The 10,568-nt window shown below is 43.1% G+C and overlaps 1 long non-coding RNA gene across 1 annotated transcript; it reads right to left on the bottom strand.

Annotated features, from left to right (window-relative positions):
* Positions 1-7,162, bottom strand: LOC131720947 (uncharacterized). The gene is made up of 4 exons (XR_009319780.1): positions 6,517-7,162; positions 2,196-2,227; positions 1,896-2,097; positions 1-1,702 (listed from the first exon to the last, which is right to left on the bottom strand). It is a non-coding gene; the product is annotated as an uncharacterized LOC131720947 (long non-coding RNA).
* Between the last annotated feature and the right edge of the window lie 3,406 nt (positions 7,163-10,568).

Here is a 10,568-nt window from a genome sequence, read left to right on the forward strand (position 1 = left end):
TTAAGCAACCATGTTACTTGGCTTTTATCTGTAATCAATAAACATTCTGTTGAAACAAAGGATGAGAGAATTAAAGTTACTGCAGTTCCAGAAAAGTGTCTAAATAAATGCACTTCCTTTTGTTCATATTACTAAATGAATGCACTTCCTTTTGTTCATATGCCATCTTTGAGTGTATTCTACAGTGTATTTTAAACATACATACAGAATTACAAGAAGGCATATTAGAGACAAACAGAAAATGTATGGGGCCCTGTTTTAAGAGACCATCTGTGTTGAGGCCACTATTTGACTGTCCCTTGAATGATCTCTTAATTATTATTATTATTTGTTTATTTAGCAGACGCCTTTATCCAAGGCGACTTGCAGAGACTAGGGTGTGTGAACTATGCATCAGCTGCAGAGTCACTTACAACTATGTCTCACCCGAAAGACGGAGCACAAGGAGGTTAAGTGACTTGCTCAGAGTCACACAATGAGTCAGTGGCTGAGGTGGGATTTGAACCGGGGACCTCCGGTTACAAGCCCTTTTCTTTAACCACTGGACCACACAGCCTGGGTAAATGTGTAAGAAACTTCCAAAGTGTATCTAGTTGCTTTAATTTGTAGATTTACAGTTTTAAAAAACAAAATACGCTATTAAATAACATTGCAGGCAGCTGCAATCATATTTTCGGGTTAAAAAACAGTGCTTATATATGCTTCTGACTTCATGAGTGGCATACATACAAAACTAGAGGTAAAATACAGACAGTAGTTTAATTGAGTTTTCTGTTGACTTGATACTCTATAACTTGGCACCTCTGACTGCAATCATATCTTTCCCTGGCTGATCCCTCTGTTACCTTGGTTGTTTTATACATGGGAAATGTTTTGCTCCAATTAAGTTTACTGAGAGGCTTTGTATAATTTTCTATTTCATATTCATGTTGTATACACTTCTTATGATACTGTAGTTGTTTTATAGAGATTTGTGTTACAGATTCAATGTAATTTAATGTTTTGGTATATGCTACACCTGCGTTTAAAACTGTAAGGAAACATACATAAAGTCCTGCAGTTTTCCAATTGGAACCTTCCAAAACTGAGATTTTTTCAAAAGGGATCAACTGCGCTGCCAATTTGCCAATCCCTACAACCAAATCACAGGCTTCTCCTGAACACACAAAAAAAGTGTTACTAGTATTGTAACCATCAATTTTTAATTTACACCAAGAATGCCATTACATTTTTCTATAATCTCAATGGATTTCTTTCATGATAAATAATGCATAATATTACATGTGAATTTAGCTAAGGCCTGAATGCAAGACAACTAGAATGGAAACAAATCATTATATAGATAGATAGATTTAAAACAAGGCTACCCATATCATTTTAAGATAAGGTTGTCTGTGGTCTGTATATTATACCATATTTTATACGGTATATTTTATATTTGTTACTGATTGATAAAACATCTCAATGTTGTAGTGTGTTGACATTGCAGTGGACATTTACTAATTTACCCTCAGTCAGTTTGGAGCACAGAGATGTTACACTCGTTGTTGGGCCAGGACTAACGTCGACTGTCTCCTCAATCTTCCTCTTTAGCTCGCCCTTTTTATTTTTATCTATCCTGAGATATGCGACCAATTAATTGGTTGACATATTTTCTGGTGGCCCAATCCTTCTCCTGATCTCCTCTGCTGTGACTTTGTATCTTTGGGGGGAAAGGTATAAGAATAATAAAATACAAAATATGACCAACATTACAAAATCAGTGGTACACAACTTGACATTTAATTAAACCATAAAAGGTATACATTTAATTCAGACTTTACTGCATTAAGCCTTTGGAATGAACTTATATTTAAAAATTGTGGAGTATCACATTCCCGTTTATTTTTTATTACCTTTTCTTTTTTCATATTAAATGAAAGTGGGAAAAGGCTCTCAACTTCAGCAGAAGTATCCATGTCATAGGACATCACAGGCACTGTGCTTGAGGGAGGAGGCATGCCTGTGGTAGCGGGGAAGCAGCCTCTTCTAAAGATACTGGTGCATTACATGAGGCATCAAGGGTTGCTCATGTAGCTTTTTCAGCAACATTTTTTACTGAAGGAAAAAACATGAGACCTTACTTGTAAATAGCACTACTTGCTTTAAATAAACTATTCAGTAATTTGATCAAACTTAATTAGTCAAAAACTTACCAGTACGCTTGCGTTTTCGCTGAGGCATTTCTCTGAGAAAAAAATAAACAGTATGAAATTATGACAATAGTACTGCTAATTATTTTGATCAATCACAAAGACATCTGGCCAACAAACACAACACCAATAAATACTACAGTTCAGCAAACACTCCAAGGTATTATTTTATAATGCATTTCAATAGAAAAGCTTTTAGGTGCCTGACAAGCACCTGTCCCCATTATAAACCTGCCTGCCAGGCAGACAACACTTAAACCTGCTGTTTCGTTTTAAGAAATAACCCAGTGCACATTGCCCGTTTTAGATGTTAAAACTCAAAATTCTGTACATATACATACATATATATATATATATATATATATTTTATATATATATATATTATACAGTGCCTTGCGAAAGTATTCGGCCCCCTTGAACTTTGCGACCTTTTGCCACATTTCAGGCTTCAAACATAAAGATATGAAACTGTAATTTTTTGTGAAGAATCAACAACAAGTGGGACACAAATCATGAAGTGGAACGAAATTTATTGGATATTTCAAACTTTAACAAATAAAAAACTGAAAAATTGGGCGTGCAAAATTATTCAGCCCCTTTACTTTCAGTGCAGCAAACTCTCTCCAGAAGTTCAGTGAGGATCTCTGAATGATCCAATGTTGACCTAAATGACTAATGATGATAAATAGAATCCACCTGTGTGTAATCAAGTCTCCGTATAAATGCACCTGCACTGTGATAGTCTCAGAGGTCCGTTTAAAGCGCAGAGAGCATCATGAAGAACAAGGAACACACCAGGCAGGTCCGAGATACTGTTGTGGAGAAGTTTAAAGCCGGATTTGGATACAAAAAGATTTCCCAAGCTTTAAACATCCCAAGGAGCACTGTGCAAGCGATAATATTGAAATGGAAGGAGTATCAGACCACTGCAAATCTACCAAGACCTGGCCGTCCCTCTAAACTTTCAGCTCATACAAGGAGAAGACTGATCAGAGATGCAGCCAAGAGGCCCATGATCACTCTGGATGAACTGCAGAGATCTACAGCTGAGGTGGGAGACTTTGTCCATAGGACAACAATCAGTCGTATACTGCACAAATCTGGCCTTTATGGAAGAGTGGCAAGAAGAAAGCCATTTCTTAAAGATATCCATAAAAAGTGTCATTTACAGTTTGCCACAAGCCACCTGGGAGACACACCAAACATGTGGAAGAAGGTGCTCTGGTCAGATGAAACCAAAATCGAACTTTTTGGCAACAATGCAAAACGTTATGTTTGGCGTAAAAGCAACACAGGTCATCACCCTGAACACACCATCCCCACTGTCAAACATGGTGGTAGCAGCATCATGGTTTGGGCCTGCTTTTCTTCAGCAGGGACAGGGAAGATGGTTAAAATTGATGGGAAGATGGATGGAGCCAAATACAGGACCATTCTGGAAGAAAACCTGATGGAGTCTGCAAAAGACCTGAGACTGGGACGGAGATTTGTCTTCCAACAAGACAATGATCCAAAACATGAAGCAAAAGCTACAATGGAATGGTTCACAAATAAACATATCCAGGTGTTAGAATGGCCAAGTCAAAGTCCAGACCTGAATCCAATCGAGAATCTGTAGAAAGAACTGAAAACTGCTGTTCACAAATGCTCTCCATCCAACCTCACTGAGCTCGAGCTGTTTTGCAAGGAGGAATGGGCAAAAATTTCAGTCTCTCGATGTGCAAAACTGATAGAGACATACCCCAAGCGACTTACAGCTGTAATCGCAGCAAAAGGTGGCGCTACAAAGTATTAACTTAAGGGGGCTGAATAATTTTGCACGCCCAATTTTTCAGTTTTTTATTTGTTAAAAAAGTTTGAAATATCCAATAAATTTCGTTCCACTTCATGATTGTGTCCCACTTGTTGTTGATTCTTCACAAAAAATTACAGTTTCATATCTTTATGTTTGAAGCCTGAAATGTGGCAAAAGGTCGCAAAGTTCAAGGGGGCCGAATACTTTCGCAAGGCACTGTATAGTACTGTGCAAAAGTTTTAGGCAGGTGTGAAAAAATGCTGTAAAGTAAGAATGCTTTCAAAAATAGACATGTTAATAGTTTATATTTATGAATTAACAAAATGCAAAGTGAGTGAACAGAAGAAAAATCTACATCAAATCAATATTTGGTGTGACCACCCTTTGCCTTCAAAACAGCATCAATTCTTCTAGGTACACTTGCACACAGTTTTTGAAGGAACTCGGCAGGTAGGTTGGCCCAAACATCTTGGAGAACTAACCACAGTTCTTCTGTGGATTTAGGCAGCCTCAGTTGCTTCTCTCTCCATGTAATCCCAGACAGACTCGATGATGTTGAGATCAGGGCTCTGTGGGGGCCATACCATCACTTCCAGGACTCCTTGTTCTTCTTTACGCTGAAGATAGTTCTTAATGACTTTCACTGTATGTTTGGGGTCGTTGTCATGCTGCAGAATAAATTTGGGGCCAATCAGATGCCTCCCTGATGGTATTGCATGATGGATAAGTATCTGCCTGTACTTCCCAGCATTGAGGAGACCATTAATTCTGACCAAATCCCCAACTCCATTTGCAGAAATGCAGCCCCAAACTTGCAAGGAACCTCCACCATGCTTCACTGTTGCCTGCAGACACTCATTCGTATACCGCTCTCCAGCCCTTCAGTGAACAAACTGCCTTCTGCTACAGCCAAATATTTCAAATTTTGACTCATCAGTCCAGAGCACCTGCTGCCATTTTTCTGCACCTCAGTTCCTGTGTTTTTGTGCATAGTTGAGTCGCTTGGCCTTGTTTCCACGTCGGAGGTATGGCTTTTTGGCCGCAAGTCTTCCATGAAGGCCACTTCTGACCAGACTTCTCCGGACAGTAGATGGGTGTACCAGGGTCCCATTGTTTTCTGCCAATTCTGAGCTGATGGCACTGCTGGACATCTTCCGATTGCGAAGGGAAGTAAGCATGATGTGTCTTTCATCTGCTGCAGTAAGTTTCCTTGGCCGACCACTGCGTCTACGGTCCTCAACGTTGCCCGTTTCTTCAAAAGAGCTTGGACAGCACATCTGGAAACCCCCGTCTGCCTTGAAATTTCTGCCTGGGAGAGACCTTGCTGATGCAGTACAACTACCTTGTGTCTTGTTGCTGTGCTCAGTCTTGCCACGGTGTATGACTTTTGACAGTAAACTGTCTTCAGCAACCTCACCTTGTTAGCTGAGTTTGGCTGTTCCTCACCCAGTTTTATTCCTCCTACACAGCTGTTTCTGTTTCAGTTAATGATTGTGTTTCAACCTACATATTGAATTGATGATCATTAGCACCTGTTTGGTATAATTGTTTAATCATACACCTGACTATATGCCTACAAAATCCCTGACTTTGTGCAAGTGTACCTAGAAGAATTGATGCTGTTTTGAAGGCAAAGGGTGGTCACACCAAATATGGATTTGATTTAGATTTTTCTTCTGTTCACTCACTTTGCATTTAGTTAATTGATAAATATAATCTATTAACATGTCTATTTTTGAAAGCATTCTTACTTTACAGCATTTTTTCACACCTGCCTAAAACTTTTGCACAGTACTGTATGTATATTTATATAATATATTATATATATATATATATATATATATATATATATATATTATATATATATATATATATATATATATTATATATATATATATATATATATATATATATATATATATATATATATACACACACATTCTGAAAAGGAATCTCAACTTTCATTTCTGTGTGAATGTACATATTCTTCATTATAGGTCACAAATTTGATTACATTTCAGTTATACTGTCCGGGAGCCAATTGAACATTTCCAATCAGTCCTAACCAATAGATAAGTAAGATGCAGAAGCTTGAGATTATGCATGGATACTAAAGGGAACGTGTCTTGTGGGATGCAATGCACAGTTTGTATTAAAAAAATGTATATGACACACTGAGTGTACTAAAAGAGTCTTTATCAAGCACAACTGAACAAAATTACAAAAACATTTTGTAACGCTTGAGTTACACAATACTTGGTCAGAAAGGAGATCCTTAACTTTATATTAACTCCAAATAAACAGTACAGGAATAACAGAAAGAGGGATGTTTGATTCTTGTTTTTAAAATGTCTTTACTTACCTTCTTATTATTATACTTACACTTGTTCTACACACAAAACATTGAATGTGCTAATGGAACAACGGATTAGTATACAACTGAACAGAATCTTAATAATGGGATTAATAACTGAACAGAACTAAGCTTGGAGAAACAAACCAAGCCTAGGTTTTCGGATATGGTGTTACCTGAACCTGGTAAGGTGACTCATTCTTTTTCATTGACCGGAACGCCTTAGCCCTCATGCTACATCCATTCTCCTGCCTCTTAACTGTATTTAGAAAACAATTAACACATGCTTATACCAAACCAACAAACGTGAAACAATACAGAGGCTTAATATCAACATCAATATTAATTAAAGAAAACTTTCTAACTAAAACTGCGAGATCTAACCATATTTTAAGAATCTAGTATAGGCTAGTAGCTTATTCACTTTCTGATCACAAATACGCTTGCTAATTTACCTTCTACTTCATGAATATAACCCTCGATCCAATTGCTGTCTTTATTATCTGCCCAATTATCAATTTCTTCAACTTATTTGAGGAACACATATTAAAGATTTCGTCCACATAGTAATATTATCACTAGCTGCAGCGGACATGACAGTTGCTCTCACACACCAAGCCTCGTTTTCAAACAAACATGACCGCTGCATGAATAAGGCCTATAGGCTGCACTGACTGACACCTGCCTGGAAGGCAGCTACAGACTGCACTCTGACACCTGCCTGGAAGGCAGCTACAGACTGCACTCTGACACCTGCCTGGAAGGCAGCTAGACTGCACTGACACCTGCCTGGAAGGCAGCTACAGACTGCACTCTGACACCTGCCTGGAAGGCAGCTACAGACTGCACTCTGACACCTGCCTGGAAGGCAGCTACGGACTGCACTCTGACACCTGCCTGGAAGGCAGCTACGGACTGCACTCTGACACCTGCCTGGAAGGCAGCTACGGACTGCACTCTGACACCTGCCTGGAAGGCAGCTACGGACTGCACTCTGACACCTGCCTGGAAGGCAGCTACGGACTGCACTCTGACACCTGCTTGGAAGGCAGCTACGGACTGCACTCTGACACCTGCTTGGAAGGCAGCTACGGACTGCACTCTGACACCTGCTTGGAAGGCAGCTACGGACTGCACTCTGACACCTGCTTGGAAGGCAGCTACGGACTGCACTCTGACACCTGCCTGGAAGGCAGCTACGGACTGCACTCTGACACCTGCCTGGAAGGCAGCTACGGACTGCACTCTGACACCTGCTTGGAAGGCAGCTACGGACTGCACTCTGACACCTGCTTGGAAGGCAGCTACGGACTGCACTCTGACACCTGCTTGGAAGGCAGCTACGGACTGCACTGACACCTGCCTGGAAGGCAGCTACGGACTGCACTGACTGTAACCTACATGTAAGCTACCGGTATATAATGCAATGATCTGCTCGCTGAAGTCAACGTTCAAACTTCTTAATGAAGGTTTATGCTCAGTATTTGTAGTGGTATGAGAATCAACAGCAGAACCGACTGTTATGCAATTTACTTAATCTCATATGCAATTTACTTAGCCTTAACCCCGTAATTACAAAAACAGCGAACATGCACTTCACAAAAATCGCCATTTTTAACGTTTTGGTCTAAACACAATGCATTTCAACGATATTGGTTTAATTTAATATACGGACAGTGCTAGAGGTTATTATAGAAAAACACATACAAATCTAACTTTAAATATGCTCATTTATAAATATCAAAACAAATAAAAATGTAACTTTAAATATACTCGTTTATAAATACCTACTGTATGCACGTGCATACGTCCGGGCTTAAAACAAAACTTTTTTTGTAAATGTAAGAGCGCATGTTACTTACGTTCCTAAATACCCAACTTCAAACTATACGGCGAGCTTTCAAACTCCAATACAGAGAGGAAATGGCATAGCTGTGGGAGTGGCAAGGCGGGCTTAGATGTATGACGTTAAAAGTTGTGCTCTTTTGTTGTTATCTGCCTGTGATGCGGGGCTGCCTGACAGGCGCTTTTGGTTGCAAACTTCCAACAGTGTATACTTGCAAGACGGACGTCACACGCCTCACACCCCAAGCCTGGCACCTAACTCCGCCTCTGACTCCACCTCTACAGTGACGCAAAATCCTCACACTGATCCCACCCATGTGAAGTCGTTTTTTTTGTTTGTTTACGAAATCTACTTTTCTCTGTATTGTCAATGTCGTAACATGTAATATGCCCATTTTATTTATGTTTTTCAAATAATGAATACATCGGCATTGCGTTCTAAATAAACCATTTAATCATCATTACATTTATAAAGGCAGTATTAATTAATGCGTTTACGTTTCCATATAATATATATACAAGCAGTAATCGTTAACTATTTGCAATATGTAATGTATTGTAGCGAGCGGTGGTCTCACTGTTTCGGTCGATACCGTTTAGTGCAGTCAGACGGACAGACACGTTGCTTTTGAACAGCGCTCCGGTTTTAGTGTCTTTTATTTCGCAAATCCCTATTGGCTGGGACCCACGCCTCCAACACAAATAATCTCCTAATCTTCTCTGTATCTCGCTCCCTTCACCTCTAACCTGCTGCTCTCCTCCCCCAGCCCTTTTTCCTTCTCTTCCCCAGCACGCCCACCAATCCCTGCGCTTCACCCGCCTGTGTGCCAACCGGACCTGACAGAACACAACCTAACCTCGGCTACGAGAAGAGCTGACTGGTCAACTACATACAAATCCCCCCCCCCCCCATTGGCGTGGGCTCGCCTCACAATACACAAACTGCGAACAAGACACACAGCACACAAAAGTCCCTTCACTTCGGCCAGGTCGCTACACTGCCCCCCCCACCAGTCCCTCGCCTCCGAGGGAGTGCAAAGTCCCGGAAGCGACCTGGTCTCCGACGGAGTCTCCGAGGCCGGGAAGGGGGGTCTCAGGGGGCACGGGGGCAGTTGACGGGGTCGGGACATGGGCGAGGGGTGCAGGAGCTGAAGAGGGAGATGAGACCAGGGCAGGGACCAAGAGTGTGGGGGTAGAAGCGGGAGTGGAGGGCATCTGGACGGAGGAGACCCTTCCCAGTTAGGGGGCCATCCGGTCACGGTGGAGAACGACATGGCGGCCCCGGGGTGGCATCTTGATGCGGTAGACCACCTCGCCCACCCGCTCCACCACCTCGCAGGGACCCACCCACTTGCTCTCCAACTTGGGGCAGCGGCCTTTCGTCCTCTTCGGGCTGAAGACCCAGACTTTCTCCCCGGCGACAAAGTGACATCCCCGGGCCTGGTTATTGTAGTTTCTCTTCTGCCGGATACCGGCGGCTTGGAGCTGCCTCCGGGCGAAGCGATGCGCCTCCTCCAAATGATCCTGCAGCTGCTGTGCATATTCCGGTCCAGCAGGGGCAGCTGGGGCATCGGGTTGCCGGCCTAGGTGATCTCCGGGGGGGTGCGCAGCTCCCGTCCGAACATGAGGAGCACTGGTGTGCAGCCGGTAGATTCCTGCACTGCGGTGCGGCAGGCCAGCAGCACAAGGGGCAGATGGACATCCCAGTCCATCTGGTCCTCAGCTGTGGAGAGGCCACCTGAGCAGCCAAGGTCCAATTGAACCTCTCCACTAGGTCATCGCTTTGGGGATGCAGGGGGCTAGTGCAGGTCTTCCGGATCCCCAGGCGGTCACACATCTCCTTGAACACCCGTGCCTCAAAATTCCGCCCCTGGTCAGAATGCAGCTCCTCCGGTACTCTGAACCGGCTGAAAAACCTGTTCACCAGGACCTCGCACACCGTCACCGCCTCCTGGTCTGGAAGTGCGTATACCTCCGGCCACTTGGTGAAGTAGTCCATGGCCACCAAGACAAACCAGTTCCCTCTGTCAGAGCGGGGAAAGGGGCCCAGGACGTCCACCACAACCCTCTCCATCGGCACCCCGACCAGGTACTGCTGCAGGGGGGCTCGAGACTGTCCTTGGGGGCCCTTCCGGGCAGTGCAGGCGTCACAGCGGCTAAAGAAGTCTTCCACATCCCGTCGGCACTGCCCCCAGTAGAAGCCCCGGCGGAGACATCGCAGCGTCTTCATGACCCCAAAATGCCCGGTGCCAAGCGCCCCATGGTGCTGCGCCAACAGCTCCTCCCGCAGCGCCCGTGGGACCACCACCTGCCATCGCTCTTCTCCTGTGGCCGCCTCCAGAAACCGCTGCATTAGTACACCACCTCGGACCACCAACCCAGG

Source organism: Acipenser ruthenus, chromosome 3 (assembly GCF_902713425.1).
Source record: "Acipenser ruthenus chromosome 3, fAciRut3.2 maternal haplotype, whole genome shotgun sequence".
Lineage (NCBI taxonomy): Eukaryota > Metazoa > Chordata > Actinopteri > Acipenseriformes > Acipenseridae > Acipenser > Acipenser ruthenus.